The sequence below is a fragment of the Suricata suricatta genome, chromosome 1 (assembly GCF_006229205.1).
Source record: "Suricata suricatta isolate VVHF042 chromosome 1, meerkat_22Aug2017_6uvM2_HiC, whole genome shotgun sequence".
In the NCBI taxonomy this organism is placed as follows: domain Eukaryota; kingdom Metazoa; phylum Chordata; class Mammalia; order Carnivora; family Herpestidae; genus Suricata; species Suricata suricatta.
Window position 1 is genome coordinate 66,695,269 of NC_043700.1, and position 23,604 is coordinate 66,718,872.

General features: G+C 36.9%; 1 protein-coding gene across 2 annotated transcripts in view; it reads left to right on the forward strand.

The window, feature by feature from the left end:
- The window catches only part of PDGFC (platelet derived growth factor C), a 199,844-nt gene that overhangs the window by 111,765 nt on the left and 64,475 nt on the right, over nt 1–23,604 (forward strand). The window lies entirely within an intron of this gene.

The window sequence follows — 23,604 nt, forward strand, 5'->3', positions numbered from 1 at the left end:
GCTAAAAATTTTACATTTGCTCTTCCTGATAGCCAAGTGAATAAAATAAACAATAAGTATTTGAAAGAAAAAGCAGTGTCCGTGGGTATTTACTACCTAGATACACATATGGATGCTCACACACACACACACACACACACACACACGCACAAAGTATTAAAGAAATTTGGATATTTCGTCACAAGGAAGAAATGCAATTCTGAAAGCAGAATTAGAAGTTTAGGCTAACATGCTTTGCCAGGTAGAAATTCATCATAATTCTCCTAGAAGCATTCACGAACCAAAGTCAGCTGCAGTATTTCACCCACGCAAAAGACCACCTACTGTATGTCATACAAATATTACTCTTTAAATCCTATGTGAATACACTTGTCAAGGTTGGGTGGTCTTATGAAGACTTTTCATTTCAGTGGCATTTGTATATCATGAAAATATTTTACTTGAGCTTCTTTGTGGGGTTGTTTTTTCTTTGATATACAAGTTAAAAGAGAATTTTCACTTTATGGTATTTTACAGATAAATATTTCAATACAGATGAAATAAACTTTGTACTTGCTGTCATCACAGTTTGTATCTTTCACATTTAGATAATGACTTTTTTTCACATTTCTGTGCCTGTGCGTTTCATGTTATTTTTCCCCTTATATCTGTAATCTTTGCCTTTGAGAACTGGAAGCCATCTAGCTGTCTTTAGAGACTATTCAGCCTTTTATTTTATGGATAAGGAAACAGGCCAGTGAGGTAAAGTAGCAGCCCTGGATCTCTTTCATATTTTATACCTAAACAGATGCTAAAATCCGTTTTTCTTAACACACATGTAGATAGTTTTTCACCATGCTAGACTGCACCTCCCGTTTTATTTTCATATGCAAGATTCCATAATCTGGTTAAAAATTATGATGGTTTTAAGGCTTAGCCTTCCTTGCAAAATCTTATCATGTTAATCGACAACAGTTCCATGCATGCTGACCAAAGAAAGGAGTCTTCTGGGTCGGAGACATCAACAGCTGTAGCTAGAGTGTGAGCCCTTCTTGGGCCGCATTCCCTAGTTCCTGTTCCTACAGGTCAGTGCCAAAGAGGCACCGAACACCTGAGCATCTAGTAGCTTGTTACAAAAGAAGCATTATACGTATGTGTGTGCGATGTATATTAGTAGTGAAATAATCAAAATTAAACGGTCCTCCAGCCTGCCTCCACCTAACTTGAAACTGAGCTTACTCATTATTAGACTCAGTTTAAGAAAAATGACACTTCCCAGTAATTCTGAACCTCCTTCCCCTTGTTTCTCCCTATCATACCTTCTTCTGGCCCCTACAAATATAATCATTGTTCTCAGTTTTATTTTACCCCGCCTCCTGAAATCCTCTATAATTTTACCATTGTACATTTCTCTATGTACTTTCCTATAAGTAGCTAGGTTGGCTATTTTTTCCTGGTTTTGAAATATAGATCAATGGGATAATACTGTATTTAAACTGAAAAATGTGATATTTTAACGTCAGTTCATGATGATGCAGATAGCTTAGATCATTCGTTTTCCTGGATGCATAATATTCCATCGTGTAGTCAACTTTTTTGGTCTGTTCTACTTAATGAACGTTTGACTTGATCTCCTTGTCTGAAAGTGCAAAGAAAAATTTTTGAGTCATAGCTAAGAATCATATTGCTGTTTTCATGCATTTATATTTTCAACTTTATTAGGTAGAGTTAAATTGATTTTAAAAGTGACCAGTTTACACTTCTACCAACAATATGCAAATATTTCTGTTATACCACATTTTCAACAACCTTTTGGTTGTCATTCTTTTAATTTTTGGTAGCATGGAAAGTATAAGCTTGTACCTCAATATAAATTTTTATTCTTGTTTCCTGATTACTAATGAGGTTGATAGATTTTTATATTATTATTGCCTATTCATATTTATTTTTCTCTGACATGCCTGCTCGTATCTTTTGTCCAGTTTTTATTAGACTGCTTGGCTATTTAAATGTTGCTTATTTTAATTTTGAGAGAGAGAGACAGACAGAGCCTGAGCAGGGGAGGAGAAGAGAGAGGAGAGATACAGAATCCAAGGCAGGCTCCAGAGTTTAAGCTGTCAGCACAGAGCCTGATGCAGGGCTCACAGTCACGAACTGTTAGGTCAAACTCACTACCCGTTAAGTCATGACCTGAACCGAAGTTGGATGCTCAACTGACTGAGCCACCCAGGCGCCCCTAAGTTTGGTTTTTCTTATTTAAGCCTTTGATGCATCTGTAATTATTTTTGTCTATGGTGTGAGGTTGTTCATTAGGGTATCCAGTATCCATCATGTGCTGAATAATGACTCTCTCTCCCAGTGATATGCAGAGCCAGCAGATTTGTAATCAGATTTCTGCATATAATTTGATCTGTTACCAGGATCTCTGTTCTGTTCCTTTGCTCAGGTGTGTCCATCTGTGTACCAAAATGATGTTGTCTTAATTATGTAACATATAGAAGCTGTGTGATAAGGAAGACTCACCTCCTTTTCTTCTTTTGGAGCATCCTTGCATTTTTCATTAATGTATTTTTAGAAATAGGTTGTCAAGTTCCTTGAAAACTCCTGTTGTGATTTTTATTATAATAGCATTGGATGTATAGATCATTTTGATGAGAATTGACATTTTATAGAAATAACTTTCTATCTTGGAGAACTTTTATGTTTCTCCACTTACTGGAATCTTCTTTACTGTCTATACATTTTTCAAATACTCGTTTTAGAGATGTTATGCATAATTGTTTAGATTTATTTCTATATTGATTATAGACTTGCTAAAATCCCTTTCTTGGAAAATATATTTCTTTTTTACTTTATCTTTTTAAATTTATAATAGTTTATTGTAAAGTTGGTTTCCATATAACACCCAGTGCTTCTCCCCACAAGTGTCCCCCACCATGACCATCACCCCCTCCTGCCCCTCCCTCTCCCCCTTCAGTCCACGGTTCTTCTTCAGTATTCAGTAGTCTCTCATGATTTGTGTCCCTCACTCTCCCCAACTCTCTTTCCTCCTTCCCCTCCTTATGGTCCTCTGTTAGGTTTCTCCTGTTAGGCCTATGAGTGCAAACATATGGTGTCTGTCCTTCTCCGCCTGACTTATTTCGCCTAGCATGACACCCTTGAGGTCCATCCACCTTGCTACAAATGGCCATATTTCATTCTTTCTCATTGCCATGTAGTACTCCATTGTATGTAAAATACATTTCTATTTGTATATTGCTGACATATAGAAATGAAATTGATTTTTTATTATGGATCTTATATCTGGCAAACTTGGTATAAGCTCTTTTGCTTATTTTAATAATTATTCTGGGAATTGTTTGGAATTTATGCAAAAAAATCACATGACTTGCAAAAAAAAAGATTTCTTTCTTTCTTTCAGTTCTTTTACTCTTTCCTTTCCATCTCTTATTAAGCTATTGATTGTCTGAGTAGGTATCCCTGTTATCTTTCTGACTTTAGAGTTTGCTTTAAAAAAATTTTAAAATTTGGAATAACTTTAGATTTATAGAATGTTGCAAATATAGCACAGAAAATTTCCATATACTCTTAACCTAGGTTCCTCCAATATTAATATCTTACATAACCACGTTATATTTGTACAACTGAAAACCTGACATTCTTGCAATTTTATTAACTAAACTATAGACCTTATTCAGATGTCAGTGGTTTATGCCTTTATGTCCTTTTCTTGTTTTTGGATTCTTTCTAGGATAAGCATATTGCATTTAGTCCTCATTCTCCTCCAGTCTATGACAGTCTTGTCTCTTTCTTTTTATTTCACGACCTTGACATTTTGAAGAGTATTGATCAGGTATTTTGTAAAATGTCCCTCAGATTAGGTTTTTCAGATCCTTTCTCATGATTGCTGTGATGTTATGGATTTGGAGAAAGAATTCCGAATAGAAGATATGTCCTTCTCCTTGTACTGTATCAGAAGTACATACAGTCTACCTTACCTATCACTCATCATGTTAATCTTGAACACTGAGGGTGAGTTGCTCCTCTGGTAAGGAAATACGTTTCACTTTCATTAGCTATTAACTGGAGGCTTGTAACTAAGTCCAGTCCACATTCAAGGAGAGAGCGATTAAGTTCTATCTCTTGGAGGGGGGTTATTTGGAATTTTTCAGTACAGAAAATTTGTGTTTTCAGCTTCCCCATACCTCCTTCTTTCTTCCCTCCCTCCTTCCATTCCTTCCTTTTTTCTTTCCTTCCTTCTTCCCTCTCTCCATCATTTATATCAGAATAGACTCATGGATGTTTATTTTATTACTTGTGTTATAATCCAGTGGGATCATTATTTACTTTGCAATTGAAATTGTACCATCTTTGGCCAGTGGGAGTAAAGAATTTGCTGTTAATATACCAATATTGAGGAGGGTTTTTTTGTATTTTATTTAAATCCAAGTCAGTTAACATATAGTGTAATAATGGTTTCAGGAGTAGAATTTAGTGATTCATCACTTCTATAGAGTATGATGATTAATGGAGACCGTTCCATTTTTTTCTTGTTATTTTACGTACTTCCTTTTTACTTTGCTAAGAGGCATTATTCCCCTCTTTTTTATTTCTTTAATTTTTGCATTTAAAAATAAGTTACAGACATAATGATACTTCATACTTCACCATAAATTGTCTAAAAACAAGGATATTTCCTATGTCATTTCAATACCGTTTCCACATGAAAGAATAATAAGATGAAATTATTACCTAATATATAGTGACTTTCCAGTGTTTCTCCTGATCCCAAAATGTTAACACTTCTTTATTTTCTTTTTTGTTATTATGGTTTGATTCCCTAACAAATCACTGACTGTATATTGCATTTGATTATTATAAGTGTTTTGTTTTGTTTGTTTCTCCTGATCCCAAAATGTTAACACTTCTTTATTTTCTTTTTTGTTATTATGGTTTGATTCCCTAACAAATCACTGACTGTATATTGCATTTGATTATTATAAGTGTTTTGTTTTGTTTGTTTGTTTGTTTGTTTGCCTTTTCTTGGCTTTTATGACATCAATTTCTTAAACAGTCCAGGCCATTTGTTCTGCAGAATGTCTTGGTGTCAATTCATCTGAATGTCTTCATAGTTTAAGTATTTTGGCAAGAGTGTTCTCTAGGTGGTGGGGACTTCTGATTGCTCGTGATTCCAGTTTATTGCATTATCAGTGATGCTAGTTGGATTTCTCAATCCCGTTTTAGTTGTATCCTACCAATTTTGATAATGTGATGTTTTAATTTTAGTCCATTTGAAGAATTTTGTAATCTCTATTGTTTGCTTCTGTTAAACCATTATCATATTGAAGGATATTGTTCATATTTATATAAAACTATGAGATTTTTCAGTGCAGGTTTTTTTTTTTTATAGATTTCTAAATTCACTTTATTTGGAGTAAAAAATATGGCTTGTTTGTTTGTGACTGTCTAAAATTAAGACTTGGCTTTATTTGCTTCAGATTTTTAAGTTTTCCAAATGCACTTGGAGAGAGGGTATTTCTTCAATTTATTATATTAATTTGTGCAGTTGTTCTGATCAAAGCATCAGTATCTTTCTTGAATTTTTTTGATGTGTTAATTACCAAGAAAGATATATTAAATTCTCCTAATTGAAGATAAATATACTTGTTAGTTTCACCTTGTAGACTTACTGTTATTTTTTTGCTTTATATGATTTTAAATTTTGTTAGTTGGTGCACACAAGTTCAGAAATCTAATCTTGTTTAGTCTTCATTAATGTTTTGGTTTTGTGTCAAAGTATATTATGCATAATATTAACAAAGCTACCTCAGGTAATTGCGATCATTATTTGCCTGACATTTTTTTCATTCTTTTATCTTCAACTTTCCTGTGTCTTTCTCTGTGCATGTGTGTGCATGTTAGTACATACATTTATGTGTATTTTGTTTTCTCTTATGGAAGGAATATGAGTGGTGTTAAAAGAAAATTTCCTAAGAAATCTTACATTTCACTTAGGAATTTAATATAGTACATTGATTTTTATTATGCATATAGTTTTGGATTTGTACTCTTTTCTTCAGTTTCCTTTCTCGGATTTATTTGGTCTTGTTCCATTTTTCTTTTCCGTGAATTTAGAATGTATACGCCAATTGTCACTTTTAAATGGAAACCTTAGAAATGCCCATTTAACTTAATATCTAAAGCTAGTCAATGTTTATAACCCCATCCCCAAAACATAAAATTACCTGAGAACATGTTAACTGCTGTGGAATGCTCCCTCCCCAGATCCCACCACACTTGGTTGATAAGACAGCTGTGTTTATTGCTTCCCATGATGACAGAGAAGACCTCCTCCACAGATTTAGTCGTGTCTGGGGAAGAAAAGCAAAACCAGAGTTTGTTGAGAATGTGAAGTTTGGTTTAAAGTGGATCTTTCAGTGTGGAGATTTGATTAGAATTGGGAAAGGCTTATGATATAATAGTTTAGAATCTATTGAAACAAGGCAAGGATTTTCAGGTGAGGGATTCAAGCGTGCTGGATAGTGAACTCTTGCTGCTTTCAGTTGAAGGAGTTAATGGCTCTTTAGGAAAGTTCCATGTAGCCTGGGCAATACTGAAGACAATAAAATGGCAATGTCTTGTTACTGTCAACAGTTAACTGGTTGTGGTTGGTGATTTCTTTCTTATTGTCCGTGCTGGTTGCGTTCTCATTATATTTACCCCCCACTCCTGATGGTATGTGGCACAGTTACTGAGGATCTCAGTTTTATATTTTTTAACTTAGTAAGACATTTTATTGTTTTCCTTTTTTAAAGTTTATTCATTTTGAGAGAGAGATAGAGAAGGAGAGCACACGTGTGTGGAAGTGGGACGGGGCAGAAAGAGAGGGAGAGAGAGAGAGAGAATCTTATCAGTTGTTAGATCACAGCCTAAGCTCAAATTACGATTCAGATGCTTAACCAACTGAGCCACCCAGATGCTCCATATTTTCTATAAGCAATGTTTCTTTACCTACACCCATGTGTCTACTTTTGGTGCCCTGAATATGTCTTCATAGTTAAGTTCTGCTTGCATTTCAGAATTGTTCTGCATTCTTCTTGCATTTCAGACTTTGTTTTGTAGAATTATTTTACTTCCTCCTTAAGTTTAGTGTTTAAAAGTGTCTTAAACTGAAAGCCTATTGTCAGTAAATAGTTAACTCTTCTGTATTTAAAAATATCTTTATTTTACTTGCATTCTTAGAAGTTAGTCAGAGTGGATGTAGAATTTGAAGTTGTGCATTTATTTTTTTCTCAGTACCTTGAGGATACCATTCAACTGTCTTATGGCTACTGAGAGGACAGTCATCAGATTGTGGACATAGTCTTATAGTCTACCATTGAGTGATCCGTTTTAGAGAGAGAGAGACATGTGCATAGCAGGGGTGAGAAGGTGAGAGGGAAGGGGCGGGGTTAGGATCCAGCTCCCCCTTCTTCTCTTGTACTACTTGTGGCTCCTTAAACCTTCAACTCTTGCTTTTATGCACCAGGGCCCAGCAGGTACTCACAGGACTCAGGGCATATTTTACGTCACTGAAATCCTGATGTCTTATACTTGTCTTCCAAAAAATTCTCTTATTTTCCTGACATCTCAAAATTACATTAAAAGCACTTGGTTTTTTTTTTTTTTTTTTAGTTTTAGTTTTAATGTGCCAAGAGGGGATACATTAATGTGCCTAATTATGTCCACCATGTGGCTGGAATGTAGACTGTGGTCAAGCAGAATAAAGTTTTTCCTTAACATGGCTTGGTACTCTCAAGTACAAATTTAAAATTGTTTTTTGTTTATTTATTTATCTATTTATTTAGAGAGCACAAGTCAGGGAGAATGGCAGAGGGAGAGAGAGAGAAAGAATCTTAACCAGACTGCATGCTGAAGCAGGGCTAAATCCCAAGACCCTGACCTTGTTTCTTAATGACAACGTTAACTCTTCTCCATTATAGTGCTATAGAACTAAAATACAAATTTTGGCCCCATCCAAGTGCATTTTAAGAATTTAAATTGCCCCCATTTTAAATATTTTCTCAAGTCTGAAACATAAAAGAGTCTAGAAAATCTGAATCATTATTTTAACTGTATTCTTAGAAGAGGACTGACTCAGGCGAAATGTTTGACTTTTTCCCCATAACCCTACCAGCTGCTCACATCTTCTGAGATGAGTGAGCTGTGGTTTTATGCTACTTAAGATTGATACTATTACAAGGAACAAAACAAGCCAGAGGCAAATTAGGTTTTGCTTTAACAAGCTGACAGGCTATCCGGATGGTATGGTGGCAGGTACTGGCTGGAATATGGAAGGGACAGATGAAGAGAGAGAGTGTGTGTGTGTGTAGTTTGCTGTAAAAGTTGACTAAATATGTCAGTGTTGTGTGTATGTGATTATGTTAATCACATATGGTATACCTAGGAGGACTCATTTCTAATGGAAAACATCTTTTAATTCCTTCTGTTTACTTTTCTAAAGGAAATAATCTGCTTATTACAGATTTTACAAAGAGACAGACCATAATGGATAGCATTTGAGAAAAGATAGGTTAGTCAGTCTGTTCAATTTAAAATATTGCTTCTTTTTCACCAAAATGACTGAGTTTCTTCTGGAGGAAATATTATGCCCCATCATATTAGAAATATTTTAACCATAGATATGCTAAATATGTTAAATGAAATAAACAGGTTCTTTTGTTAATACTTAGAATTTAAGGTGATAAAATGGTTTTTATTTTTTGAGAGAGAGAGTGTGAGAGAGCAAGAGAGCGAGCATGTACTGGGGAGGGCAGAGAAAGAGGGAAAGAGACCCCCAGTCAGGCTCCATGGCCAGCGTGGAGCCCGGTGCAGGGCTGACTTGAGCCAAAACCAAGAGCCACACATTTAACCAACTGAGCTACCTAGACACACGTTATTTCTTTAGTTAAAAACTATCTTTTGAATACTTTCCTCTCTTCCTGGTATTTATAATAGAACTACTACGGAACCGTTATTTGCCCATTTATGTACTCTTACATTCAACAAGCACTTCTTGAGCTCTGTGGGAGGTGTCAGGGGAACAGTGGTGACTAGGAGATGGTTCATGCCTCCAAGGAGCTCACAGTCTGGGTGAAGAGGCAGACAAGTAAATAGGCCATTGTGATAAAATGCCACCAGTTCCAGAATATTAAACACAGAGTACAGTCATTACTGGAACTGGTTATGTTTAGATTGTTGTGTTGACCATATTCTGGTTCATACCCTAACTGTGTATTTTACTAGCAACAGTCTATAAATAAATGTTATTAATTTATCACAGAGAAATTGGGATGCAGGAGTTAACCCTGCTAGGCAGACTTCAAAAACTCAGAGACTCATTTTTGGTGTTTCACTCTAGTAGATAGAACTTTCAAGGACTGTATAGATTCCTAATATCAATTTTACAATAACAGTGCAAGCTGTGGGTGATGAAAGTTTCAGGGAACAACTGTTTTATGAAAATTATGTAAAAATATTCCTTAGTTTCATGACCATATAGATGAAATTAAAGCAGGGCAATATTATTTATTTAGCTGATAATGACTTTAGAGACCCATAAGTATGTGATAAGAATCTGTTTTCCAAGCAAAATGTTTTCATGAACCCCTTAAGAGGACTGAGAAAAGAAAAAGTCACCACTTTTACTATTTTACTAACCACCATTAGTTACTATCGCCATAACGATCTTAGGTTTTAGCATGAGGAGTTCCAACGGTGTCACATGAACCTCTTGACCTATATAGTCCCCAGCCTGAATCTGCAGAACTGGGTCTGATGATAAGTAACCGGGTGTTTATAGCTCAGAGCTTCAGTCCTGTTCATGATGGCAGGAAAGAAAAAGAGCCAAGAATCACAGAGTAAGTAAGGTACACTGTGGGAACCTTTCTGTAAGAGCAGATAGATTTGCCAGGTCAGGTGATGGTTTGGCCACTTTCTGTGACATGCCTGCTTCAACCACTGGCAAGGGAAAGGGGAACGAGGCTGACTTAGGGCATTCATTATTCATCCCCACGACTTACTTTAGGGGCCCTTTTATGCCAAAGCACATGCAGGTTGGTTCCCTGAGTAAATCACTTTTTTTTTCAGGAGCAAGGGGAGGGTCCATGGAAGTGAGCTCTGTAGGTAGACAGTAGTGTCTGCTCTTGTCCTAACTAAAAAGTGATGTAAACATTAAAGCCTCCTAAATTACTTATAATCCAGAAAGGTATGGAAATACAGTGTGAATTAGGCCTGGAGGCATAGATAAGACCTCATTGGGCTGCCAAACACCAAAAAGTACTCAGTAAAAGTCAGTTATAATAAAATAATAGATGGATTAAAGAGGAATGAGCACTCCATATAAAGTAAGACTGCAGGTGACAAAAGCCTGGAATAATTTGGAGCTCCAGAGGTGGTGGAGGTGTGACCCGGGGCAGGCTGGACTGGGGGTAGGATCGACCTCGGAGGGCTTTTTGGTTAGTATGCTGATAGATTTGGACTTCTTCTCTTCCTTCCTTATGCTGTCAGAACCTAGAGGTTTTGCTGCAAAACTGGGTCATGTACTGGTTGATATTTTCTAAGGAAAATACTGACAGAAGCGTGCAAAACAGATTGGAGAATTTGAAGTAGGTTCTAGCTAACAACTGGAATCGTTAAGAGGAATTTTGTTGTTGCTTAAGGAACAGACCTTTAGAGGTACATATTCTCTCAGATCTCCATTTTGCTTAATTATTTCTCATTGATCCAGTCGCAGAAAGCATATATATTCCTCTCTTACCATTCTTCTTTCTGCCTTCGCTGTTAAAGGTCTGTGTGGGTGGGTGGGTACTGGCACACACACATGCAAAGAAAAGCTACAGATATCCCAGTGCTTTTTATTTCAGAGGTACATTCTCTTTTGCTCCAGGGCACAAGTTTTTGGAAGAACAAAATGATCAGTTTCAACATTGCTGACGTAGGAGATACTCATGTGAAATAACTTAGAATGTTAAATGGTCCTTTTATTATGGAGAAGAGATAGATGCGTTTCCTCTTGGGGCGCCTGGGTGGTTCAGTCGGTTAAGCGTCCGGCTTCGGCTCAGGTCAGGATCTCACAGTTGGTGGGTTCCAGCCCCACATTGGGCTCTGTGCTGACAGCTAGCTCAGAGGCTGGAGCCGGCTTCAGATTCTGTACCTCCCTCTCTCTCTGACCCTCCCCTGCTTGCACTGTCTCTGTCTGTCAAAAATAAATTTAAAAAATGTAAAAAAATTAATTTAAAAAAAAGATGCATTTCCTGTTTTCAAGGGTCAGGCCAAGTTTGCATGAAGATCAGATGATACAGACCAACATTGCATAGTGTGTAGGAATAATATTACTAATTCTGCGACAGATGTGCCATACAAGTAGGTAGTAGTATAAGTCGAAAGAAAGTGGGATTAATACATGGAAGTAGAACTTTAAGACTCTTTTAGTTTCGAGTAACCAAAAATAAGTGATCAGCTTAGAAAGGAAATATCTGGGTCATGTTACTGAACATTTCAGGGATAGGCCTTATCTGGGTTCTGAAACATGCCATCAACTTTCTCTCTCTTTTTCTCTGCCTCTAAAGACTTGTCCCCTGTAGGTGACTTGTCAATCTGTCTGTCTTCATAAAATGCAGAGAAAGCGACCCAAGTGCCAAGACTTTAGCACTTGCAGTCTCTGAAGGGTACAAGAACTTTTCCTGTAAAAGCTCTCAGAAGAGTTTTGATTGGCCTGGTTTAAACCAAGAGTCTATCCCTGGGCCAATTAATATAGAGGGATCTGGGAGCATGTGTTACTCTTCTTGGCAAGATTTGGATTACATGCCCATCCCAGGACCAAGTGATGGACTGTGATTGGTGGAGAAACCGTCCCTGAAAGCAAAACAGTTTCTTTTTTTCCACCAGAGAGAGGAAGAGGAGCTGCTGGGACAAAAACAACAATCTCCATTATCAGTATGAAAAGCCACAACGAATTAAAGTGCAGCTTTCAAACTTCTACTTAACTGTTTTTCCTACCTGCATCTCTGGCCTCAGAATAAAACTGTCTTTAGAGTGAAGATCTTGCCAGTGCCCTTTTCAGCAACTCTTTTGAGTGTAGTTAGCTCAATGCCATAATTTATAGTTTTGTTATCCTTTGACCTCTGTAGCAATTACTTTTGTAACTTAAAAAAAAAAATCATTCCCAAGAGGGCTTAAAGTGAAGGGTGGGGATGTGACCAAGTCTGAGATCAAGAGACTCTGCCCTTGGCTAATGAGATGTTTTGGTTTTATGTTTTGAAATGTTCAAAATCAACATTTCAAGTAGAGAAAGAATGTATCCTGCAACTCCCAAACTTGTGTCTGGCTCACCCAGGGTCTGTCTCTCACTAGCCCTTTACCTTTCTTTCCCGGCATCTTATCCTCTCCTCTTCCACTCCCCAAAACCTCCCCCTGTTCTTTGCCTTCCTTTTTCACCTTCTTTGCTGGATCGTTGGCCCAGGTACTACTTTCGTGCATTGATTTCGAAAGAGTCTTACAGTTTTACACTCCGAGGACTTGGGAAGATTGAAATGTCGTTCTTGGTGCCATGTCTTTGCTTTCATTTGCAGTCTTGCTGCCACTGGGGTAATGGTGAGACCTCTTGTTGGAGCTGTCCCTCTGGCACAGGGTCGTCAACATGGACAACTGCTAGGACCAATGGAACACCCATACTGCGAGCCAGCTAGCGAGTCACCTCTGTATACAACTTCGCCCAAGAGAAAAACTAAGCAAGAACCATAGAGCACCAGTCACGAATAAAGGACCCCCACATGTGCAGTGCTCGGTATACTGTTGCAGTTCTGCACTGGCCTTTCTTTTCTCAGCCCTTCCATGTTTTATGCAGTTGTTTCTCCAGTATGATTAATGTTATTTTGCTCTATGAATTTCACATCACACACTTGCGCCTGTTCATCTAGCCCTGGCCCTTGGAGAGCTAGAATGTGTTCAGATCCCCGCTTTCTTTATGGAACAGCCGGCCTTCTAAAGAGGCCAGTCTTGAAAGTGGATGTCTCCTTTGGATTTTAAAACACAGGCAGGGGCTGGCTTAGGATTTATTTTTAATGATTTGATGAAATTGTTTCTAATTATTATTTGATTTCCCTCTGAAGCTTTTCCCAGGGTGACTGCAAAACATCTAACTTTTACAAAAGGATTATTATTTTGCCATGGAGTTAACAAAAAAATAGAGTAACATATTTAACAAAACTTTTCCAAGTTAAGCTTAAAGGATTTCGTTGTGACTGATTCACACGTGAAGGTACAGAATAAAAGTGAAAGAGCACCTCCCCAGCTTCCTTGGCAATGTTGGTCATACTTATACCTCTGTTTTCAGTAGAAGGAGTGATACAGATATAATCTCCTATTCTGTGTTTACTGCAGATGAGGTGGCATAATCATGAGTCACAATGGATGCTTGACCCCCAGCTTCAGAACAAATGACAAGACCTCTGTATAGTCACAGATATTCACTCAAAGGTGGGCAAGGAGGAGACAGGAGACCAAGGTTCTTGCCCTCATGGAGTGAACTTTGCCTTTGTGAATGCCCAATCATAGGGGTAGGATAGCAGGTGATCTGGTAATATGTAGATACTGAAATATGCTCTTGCCCAGAGTAAGGTATACCTTCTTTAATTTCTATCAATAGATATTTCGGGTTACTGGTACATGTAGAAGTATATGTTTCTATTCCATTATTAGCATCCTAGAGGAGACCACAGGAGAGGAAATTTGTCTTCATTGCATCAAAGTGATATCCTGAATACATTTTTCAGTACATACAATATTAGGACTACCAGTTTGGGAAAAGAGAAATTCCAATGGTGCTTTGCTGTGTAGTATACTGATCACTTAGTTTTATTGACAGAATGAATTGGCAATTTATTTATATGAGAGAGTTTAATCTACTAGGTGGAACACTGGCTTGGAATGCTACATGTTTCAGATTCAGCTCTGACATTTGCCACTGGCTATTGACCTTGGTTAGCCTGCTTAATAATTATATTCTTAAATTATAACCAAAATGAGAGATTGGGTTCCACATGCAGGTTCAAGTTACTTCCAACACCAAAAGATCTGTCTCCTTAGAATATTCACAAATATATGGGGGCACTAACGTTTATTTTGCCTTTATCCCAGTAAGAAATAGTTCTATAAAAGTTCTTTTTTGAAAATATTACAGTTTAAGATAATATTATAACTTTTCTGTTTTTCTATGAAAAAAATCACTCCAGATTTTTCAGACTGTTACACATGATCCTTTGAATTAAAATTCCTTTTTTTAAATTTGGCATTGGTTTTACAGTGAATTCTTAAAGTTCTGATAAACTCCATATTATAATCTCTTTACAAAGCAACAGTGTTCAGGGTGCCTAGGTGGCTCGATGGAGTGTCTGACTCTTGATTTTGGCCCAAGTCATGATCCCAGGGTCATGGGATCGAGCCCCACGTCACACTCTTCATTGATCTTGGATCCTTCTTGAGATTCTCTCCCTCTGCCCCTCCCCGACTCTACAAAAAGAAAGAAAAAGAAGAAAAAACAATCTTCTGGAAACGCCGCTGTTTCACATTAGTTCTGTCCATTATCTTGTCATCCCACTGGTCTTCTAAGTGAGTGATGTCACAGATTACCTGTGTGTCACCACCCAACTCCTTCCCATTTTTGAGCTTTAAGAATCTTCTTCCGTTAAATTTGATATTATAAGAAAAACACGTTCACTTCTTAGAAGTCTATTAGCTGCTCAGTTGTTTCTTTTGTCATTTTTAAACTTATAGCAGGGTAACTCAAGCCCACAAAGAATTCCTAAATAAAAGGGAACCAAGAAATTTTTGATTCACTATTTTACTAATAGTTATATAGTAAAGGACTCACCCATTATACACAATACTTTTAAAACTTCATTGCCCAGAGATTTTTCTTCCCCAAAAAAGCTACTCCCCATAGCTGTTTCAAGCACTTGAAAAATGTTTGAATAAATTGTCAAATCCCAAGTACACTTTGCTCCCTGTCTACTGAGACACACAGATGGTTTCCCCATATGGCAGCTGATTTAACCCCCCTACCCCTTTCTCACCAGAAACCCCACACACTAACTTCAAAAACATCATCTACTTCTTGACCTTTCTATCTGTAGCTCTCCATCTCAGTCCGTCAGTTTGAATAAGCAAGCTAGTTCATGATATCAAAATATTTGTGTAAATGGAACCAGTCATAATTTATTGCTTCTAAAATTATTTCATGGGATTGTGGTAGGCACTGTTTTTGCTGAGGCATTGAGGTTAATCTCTGTGGAAATGAGGCCTGCACTGTATGTTATCCTAGGGTATTTTGAGGGGAAAAAATCTCTCTAATCACAGTTTACTTGCTATTTGTCTAGATTAGGAACTTTCAAATAAGTGATTGTAATAGTTGGACATCATTCTGTAAATGGTGACGCTTCTCTTCTGAGCTTACCAAAATTCAGATGCTTGTTTATACTTCTGCAGAACTTTAATATGGGGGATTTCTGAGAAAAGAAAAGGGAAGGTTCAAAGATCTATTCAATGTTTTTCACATAGTGGGCAAAGAAAGGAAAGAAAGAACAAGGAGGGAAGAATGAATAGAGGAAGGAAGGAAGAGAGAGAGAAAAGAAGGGAAGGAAGAAGATGACCAAAAGGTTGTTTTCAGACTGTGGTTCTTTCCTTATGCTCTCATTTACCGAGGCAGGTAGAGAAGCCAAGTTGCTAGGTGCCATGGGATAAATGCTACTGTTTATTGAGCACCTACTGTTTGTCAAGCCTTGAACTAGATTAGTTGCCCACATGAACTCTAATCTTTTATCACTTTTGTTTACGGTAGGTGTAATTCCTGTTTTACAAAGGAGGGTATGGGCTGAGAGAAGATATAAAAATTGTCCAAATACGCAGAGCCAGCAAATAGTAGAGATAGTAATCATGCCTTTGCTCAAGGTACACTATTATATAAGAATAGAATTACCACGGTCTCTGTTAGCTGTTATATTATTTGCTAGACAAGAAAAACATCATTATCTGTCTTACCTGTTCATCATAAAACTAAATAAAAATCACACCTTGTAGAAGAATGCAAATCGTTAAGTAATGCAGTCATGATCACATGAACAGTTTATTTCTTATTTGATGATTTGGATACTAAAGTAGTTACTGGTTTATAACACATAATCCATCCCAGAATTGTTTGCTAATAATAGGAATTTATGGTCATCAATCCTTTACAATTGGTACAAAGTTCAAGTTTAATTATGCTCCAGTTTACTATGCTGCAATGAGATGATGTGAGTTTACTGTCCTATAACCAGAGATTGAAGACAAACTTCATGAATACCAACCAAGTGTAAGGAGGCCTGAGTCACAGAGCAGAAGCCATAACATAATCTTTGTCTTCAGGGAACATCTAAACTAGCCAGAGACACCTATGCTTGAAAGAAACAAGGTAACATGAGATTAAATGCTAAGTTGTGACGAGCAGAATGTATATGCTAGGTGTAGAAGCCTGAACAGAAATGACCAGCCTGGTAGAGGCCAGCAGGGTGACTGCCAAGAGCCACCCAAAGTTGCTATTTAACCTTCATGAACTCACCACTAGAAGGTGGCCTGTAGCTGAAATGACAAAATCTAATCTGAACATTGATCATGCTGAACAAAGATCAGTTTCTCAGTGACAGTCTCAAATGAGCCACACTCTCAAAATGCCAACCTATAATCCAGGATTAAAGTGTTGCACTTAAATGAAAAATATTCACGATTCTGACCTGACAGAGAAGAAAACAGCCTTTGGTGGTGTTGTGCGTGGTATATGTGGCTTGTGTGCCAGTGGATGTTTTCTGGAAGTGGCCTGATAAAATAAGGCCTGCTTCTAAGGTAGGTAAGCCTCCCAGTAGGTGGAGAAATGGTATGTGGAAGGAGGAGGAGGAGTATGGGTGCGAGAGGCTGTTGGAATAATCGGGATTTGTTAATGGGGGCATGAAATAATGAGATTTCAGTAGGAAGAGAGGAACTAGACAAAAATATGTTGAAATAGACAAAAATATTTGAACTAACAACGTACGGGGTGGGCTGTGTGTGGGAAAGGAGATGGGTTATAGACCACTTCATAATTTCAAAAATCTCCTCTTCAGGTAAGCAGGTGGGGAGAGTTAGAGTGAAACTTCTCTTCGGTCCTGCTTTTCCTTCCTTGAAAAAGGTAAACTGTCCAGTCAAAGAGAATGCTTGATGATAAAAATAGGGTTTGAGTTTGCTTGAGAATATGTAATTAATAATTACTTTTCCAGTCCCTTAGTACAGTAACCACGGGCGAGGGTGAAGTGCATGTATCCTAGTTAGCTGACCTTCCTGTGAGATCTGAAAATGCCCCTTGCTGCAGACAGATTTGAAAAAGACACAGGAAGACACTTACACCATAGAGTTAAAACACAGCGAGCTGCATAACCAGCACCAAGCCAGTGCGGCAGGCATATACAGCAAACCAAAATGTTTTCCACGTAGCAGCCAGCACGGGAGATAATGAAGGTTGACTAACAGTGTAATGAATTTCATGAAAATAATATCTAATTCATTGCCCCAAAATAAAGTGTAGTGTCCTGGTTTTTAAAAAAACCACATAATTATCTTTGAGAAAAGTAGACATTCTTATTTGTGAGTAGCCAGAATTAGAGAATAAAGGAAAAAAAATGTTCAAGAGTATTAGTTATATAGGAATATTTTAATATCACATGTGTAATTGTGGCTGTTTGGTAGCCTAGTATGTCTGAATATATTTGTATATAAATAAGTGTATTCGTATATTATGTATCTGCAAACTCCATTCATCCATTCTTCACGAGTCATTTAGTCTCTGCTATGTATGGACCAAATACTGTGCTAAATATAGGAATAGAGAAATTATTAGCAAGGCCCCGGCTCTCAGAAAGCATTGACAAGCAAGGGGCAAGCATGCAGAACATATAATTCAAAGTCGTAATGGGTGTGGTGGTGTGGACCGTGCTGTGAAAACATTGTCAGCTTCCCAGAAAGCTTCTCTGAAGAGGCCATACTTAACTGAAATCTGAAGGATTAGTGAAAATGTGCCAACGAAGTGATGGAGGCGATGCTATTGGTAGTAAGAGACGTAATCAATCAGCTTTTGAAATATTGAGCCTTTTAAAACAAAGGGATCCCATGCTCAATATTTTTAAAGTTCCTAAGTACATCCAGTGAAATGCCCCGCCGTATGTGCTTGGAACCCATTAGTCATGACTTGGTGATATAAAGTACGTTCTTGACCTATGACAGGAATATTATTGCTGGAGTTGCTGTACTAAAAAATGTGATCACATTTGCCATCTGGTGAAACAGCTGTCTCGCCCAGGTTGAGGTTCACAAATGACTAAAGCCCTAAGTAGCCCACAATTACTCAGTTGCCCAAAGGCCTGCAAGTCGAATGGAAAGTTGTCTGTGTTTCCGTGAACGTGTGGGGTGGGGGCGGGGAGAAGAGGCATATTGCTTTCTCTTTTCTTTTCCCTTATAGTCTGAGGTACTTCTGTTCTCATATCAGCCAAATGGAAGGGACACTGTCTATTCACAGTGTCACGTAGTAGAGCCTGGAGACGTGATTGATGATTTCAAAAAGAAGAACCCTGCCTTCAAAATGCTTACATTCTAAGTTTATTTTCAGAATCTTCCTACGCTGTACAATATTTTAAAGACATTTAAATGTGTATTTTCACATTTTAAGCTCGTTAAATGAAAATACAAACAGCTTGGTGATGTGAAGCCAGAGGACATCAATCGCTACAAGTACACAAATCTTGCCCATATGTGTGATCATGAACACAGCTTCTCCAAGAAAGTTTCTGAACTAATAAGGTTTAATTTTGATTTGAGTCTTAAATTACCGAAGTGATGTTAATGAGAGATTCCTCACTCTGCAAAATAATTTGGCACTTGTAGTTTATTTTTACAATTTTTTTGTTTGTCTGTAAAATTAATAAAATTACGAATTGAAATGCGTGATTGATTCTTGGCATTTTCAGAGAGAGAGATTGAAGCTCAGTGGAATAAATAGGTAGATAAAAATATCTGAATATATGGATAAAGGTGCTGAGCTATTTCTAAAAAAAAAAAAAAAGAAAGAAAAAAAGAGAAAAAAGCTGTCCTACCTCTTCTGTCAATGAGTGAGAACCCTAAGAAAACATCTGGAGCAAAAGAGGAAATGAAGTGAGTGATAAATTTGAAACTGTTAAAAACTGCTGAATTTTCTGGAAGCACAGGAACCTATTAAAAGCTATGGTAGGAATCCTGGATATTAAAGCACCTTGAAGGGGTAATTTTAACAGGATAAGGGAAGAAGTAAATACAGAGCACAAGGAAAAATGTTAAAAGTGAGAAGAGGAAAATAAAACAAACCGAAGTTCCAAAAAAACCCTGCCTAGGGATATTGCCCAGGAAGGCGGATTTAGCCAAGTGGGCACTAAGCCTAGTTTTTCTTATTTCCCCTTTCATGCCGCAAAATATGAAGTAATCGCCTTAGCAGGACTTATTACAGTGATCAAACCACCTAACAATCTGAAATGTTTCCTTTAATATGAAGATTGTGTTTTGTTTTGTTTCTGGAAAAAGGACAGTCTTCTTTTTTTCTCTTCTTTACAGTTTTTTTTTTCTTTTTTAACTCAGCCTGTAATCAGATTATACACACACACACACACACACACACACACACACACATATGTGAAAAACATAATCCCATATATTGCATAAATCCTTTGTCATTGCAAATGAAAGTGATGATCTTAGACAAACACAGAAGTCAAACATTTTCATATATTTAATGTGTAATATGAATAGAATGACTTGTTTCTCTGATTTCTGAAATGTTAAATTTCCCATGAAAGAGGTTAAATTAATTTTCTTTTGTCAAGATTTGCAGTCTCAGAAAATGTAATTAATGTCTATCACTAAATTTTTATTAGTTTATTTTAGTCTCCACAGAATCCTGTTCTCCAGTGAAGATTGATTGTTTCAAAATTGCTAAGTGAATTTTCTACAAAACATGTTTATACCAGCTTTACTTAATTCTGTCTCTGGAGTCTACATATATTTTTATGTTTCTAAAGTATTCCAAGACATCAATTGCGTGCATTGATAATGGACATTCCTAAAGTAAATGCATACTTACTTGGGGGTAACACAAAAATGAAAGTGATATAAGTAGAATTTTCCCTTTTCTAACTTTACTGTAAATATCTGCACTCTATACCACACACCTATCCACCTATATTGTGTGTGTATATGTATGTGTGTGCATACTCCCAAGTACACACACACACACACACACACACACACACATGCATAGGCATACAGATAGTCTATATAATGATCACTGAAGAAAAGATAAAAAGCAAACAAAATAGCAGTAAACTTCCTGTTAGTTGTTTGGAGCATTGTTGTAACTTACATAGCACAGGTGAACAGAAAACCTAGAAATCTAATAGAAATTATTAGATAACAAAAATGTATTCCATTTATTAGGCACCCTCTTTATGCCAGATTCCATTCTATTATTACTATTTGCACCACTCTGATTGGTATTATATCTGAGAAATAATAGGGATATATTTTTTATCAGAGGAGCCAGAGGGAGCCTGTGTCCAATGAAATGTGGTTTCATGTTCTAAAGGTTGACCTTTTAAGGTGTGATTTGTGCTGTGCAGTAAATAAAAAAAATAAAATAAAAAAGGATTTACCCTGTGGGGCAGCAATTCTAGTCTATGATAACTGCAGGCCTCCCTCATTACCAGTTGGCATTTTGGAAGAGTTTTGTCAAAGTGACATAATTAGGAAAAGGAGGCAGTCACTTTCCTTGATGGGATTAGAGCTTCCCATGGTCAGAGGGTAGACCTTTCACAATACAGGACTCAGTGCATTTGCTTGGTCTTTCAACACTCCTGTTAGTAAGCATTTTTGTTTTTTTTTTTTCTCATTTCACAATACACTGCTATTTAGAGGTTGGTTTCCATGGATATTGCCTGTAGACAGTTATGATATTTGGTGATAACAGTTCTGTATAGACCTTGGAAAAAATAAAATTTTCTAGAAAATATTGCAATGGTTATGTTCTAATAATAACGTTCTATGTATAACGTGCATATTTTTTGACATACTACACACACAAAAGGAAATGTGATTGATTTCTTAAGCAAGGGGGGAAAAAGCTAAGATTTATTTTTGAAATGACCTTTACTGCCTGGTTAATTCCTTTATTTTCCTGAAGAGGAACCTGAAGCCTAGAACCATTTTATTTTGAAACCCGTTTCCTTAAAATAATCAGTCTATCAATCAGGATTAAAATGTTCTCCTCTTCTGTTTGTGTTTATAAAAGTATAAGTCTATGGATCTTTTCTTAAATGTCAAATGTTGAATGATGAATTTTTCTGAATGCCTAAAATTTCTTTTAATCTCTGAGACTATTTTTTCAGATGCACTAACTATAAATCCTCTCATCATAAATATTCAATAAGTATAAATGTTCAAAATAAATACTTAGAAGTGGTTTTTTTAGCACTCCTATTCAGGAACTGTACCTGAAATTCTCCAATGCCCTAAAAAAACAGATAATTTCATTTCCCTTTGGACGTATTCTAAAACAAACTCATTTTATCATTTTCACAAACATCATCACCAAAAAGTAAATTTATGTATCTAAACATATGAGCCTAAATGCCTTATGCTGCTGATCAGCCATTTAAATATTTTCTTTTAAAATCAGCCCTGACGTTGTGATAATGCTTGGATAAGCATTACATGAATCCTGTCCAGATTTTAGCATCACTCTCCTTCAATATTTCTCTTAACCTTAGATCAATCTGTATCTGGAGTATCTTGGCATTTGCAAGTGTAGCAATGATACAGCACAGATAAAAACTGACAGAACCAAACCTACAGCCAAATCCTTTAAAGATGTCTTGATTAATGATGTAATGGCCTTTTATAAATGTGTTTAAGCAGTGAAATTGAGCTATTCACAGAACATGCAAAAGGAGCCCCCGTAGGGTACCTTTCGGCGCAGTTACTTGTGGAAACAATGCTTGGAAGTGTCTAGGTGTTAGGGAGATCAGAGAGCATATTCCCAGCCCTTCCTTCGTATCGTAAACTTTGATGCCCTTTAAGCAACTCTTTTTATGTGCATTCCCATTTCAATATTCCTGGATATCCTAGGCTCCATAGTTGGGAAGTCCTCCTTTTCTCCCTATTCCTACTTACTTCTCCTGGCACTCTCTTCCATTATTCTTACCCCTATTCATTGAAAGAAGAAGAGACAATGGCAAGATGGTAAACCACCAGAGAAAATTTTTGCTTTAGTCTAAGGAGAATGAATATTAATTCCATTTCTTAAATTTAGTCTCTTGAAAATCTTTCAGTACTACAGCGGTTCAGCTGTTGACACACGTAATAAAGGTAAATTGTTGATCATCCAGAAGAAGTGTTACTGAATTATTAATAATTTAATAGTGAATCACTCAATGTATGTTTAACAAACAGCCACACACCACAGGGTATCACACTAGGTAGGCCTAAATGTTAATGAGATTTCTTTTTGTAAAATTTAATACAAGATAGTAATAAACAGTATGAGAAGTGTTCTTCAGAGTCAGAGGAACATGAATCTTACTTGGGCGGCAAGACTTCCATAATATTTGTATGAAACAAAATCACCACAATAAAGCAAACATTTTGTAGCACATGCTATGTGCTCTGAATTGACATAGATTTAGCCACCTGCATCTCTGCATTATTTCAGTAATAGTACAATGATAAGAGATAATGTTTCTGTAAAAATGCATATGTACATGCAGGTGATAATTGAGAATAAGTAGCCACATATTTCAATGGCTAATCAGTCTTAAAAAAATTCTGAGCAAACAGGTGAGTGCTTTTAGTATATTACGTCATTTAATGCCCACAACAAGCATAACATCATGCTTATTTTATAGATTATAAAATACTGATACAAAAATTAAGTGTTTGATATTTTCAAAATCTGTTGATCAGTCTATCTTCTACTACAATGAAAAGAGCAGCTGTTAATAATGGTAACAAATATATGTGCTTATATTGTTTTGGAAGGATGGAGCCTGGACTGTTACTTCCATGTGGAAGAATGCCCAAGGGAGCTGGTTCTGGGGTCTGCCATGAGCCACAGTAGGGACCCATGCCACTTAGCACTAGATCAGGAGCTCTGGAGTCTGTTCTTCCACAGGGTAGAGTCTTCCATGATTTACATTTATATGGCTGCAGTAATAGCAATTATTTACACACACTGACTCTCACACACACACACACACACACACACACACATACACACACATACACTGACCACTCATTGAGCATCTTATTTGTTAGGCACCATTGTAAAGACTTACTATACATTCCCTCATTGGATCCTCACAACAGTCTTGAGAGTTAATGAATAGTTTCCACATTTTAGGGAAGAGGATCTGGAGAGTTTAAATCAGAGTTCTTAAGAGTGGATTATGAACACTGATCTTGAGCTGGATGGTGGTAAGTCTCGGTTGCATTGTTTAACCAGGGGCA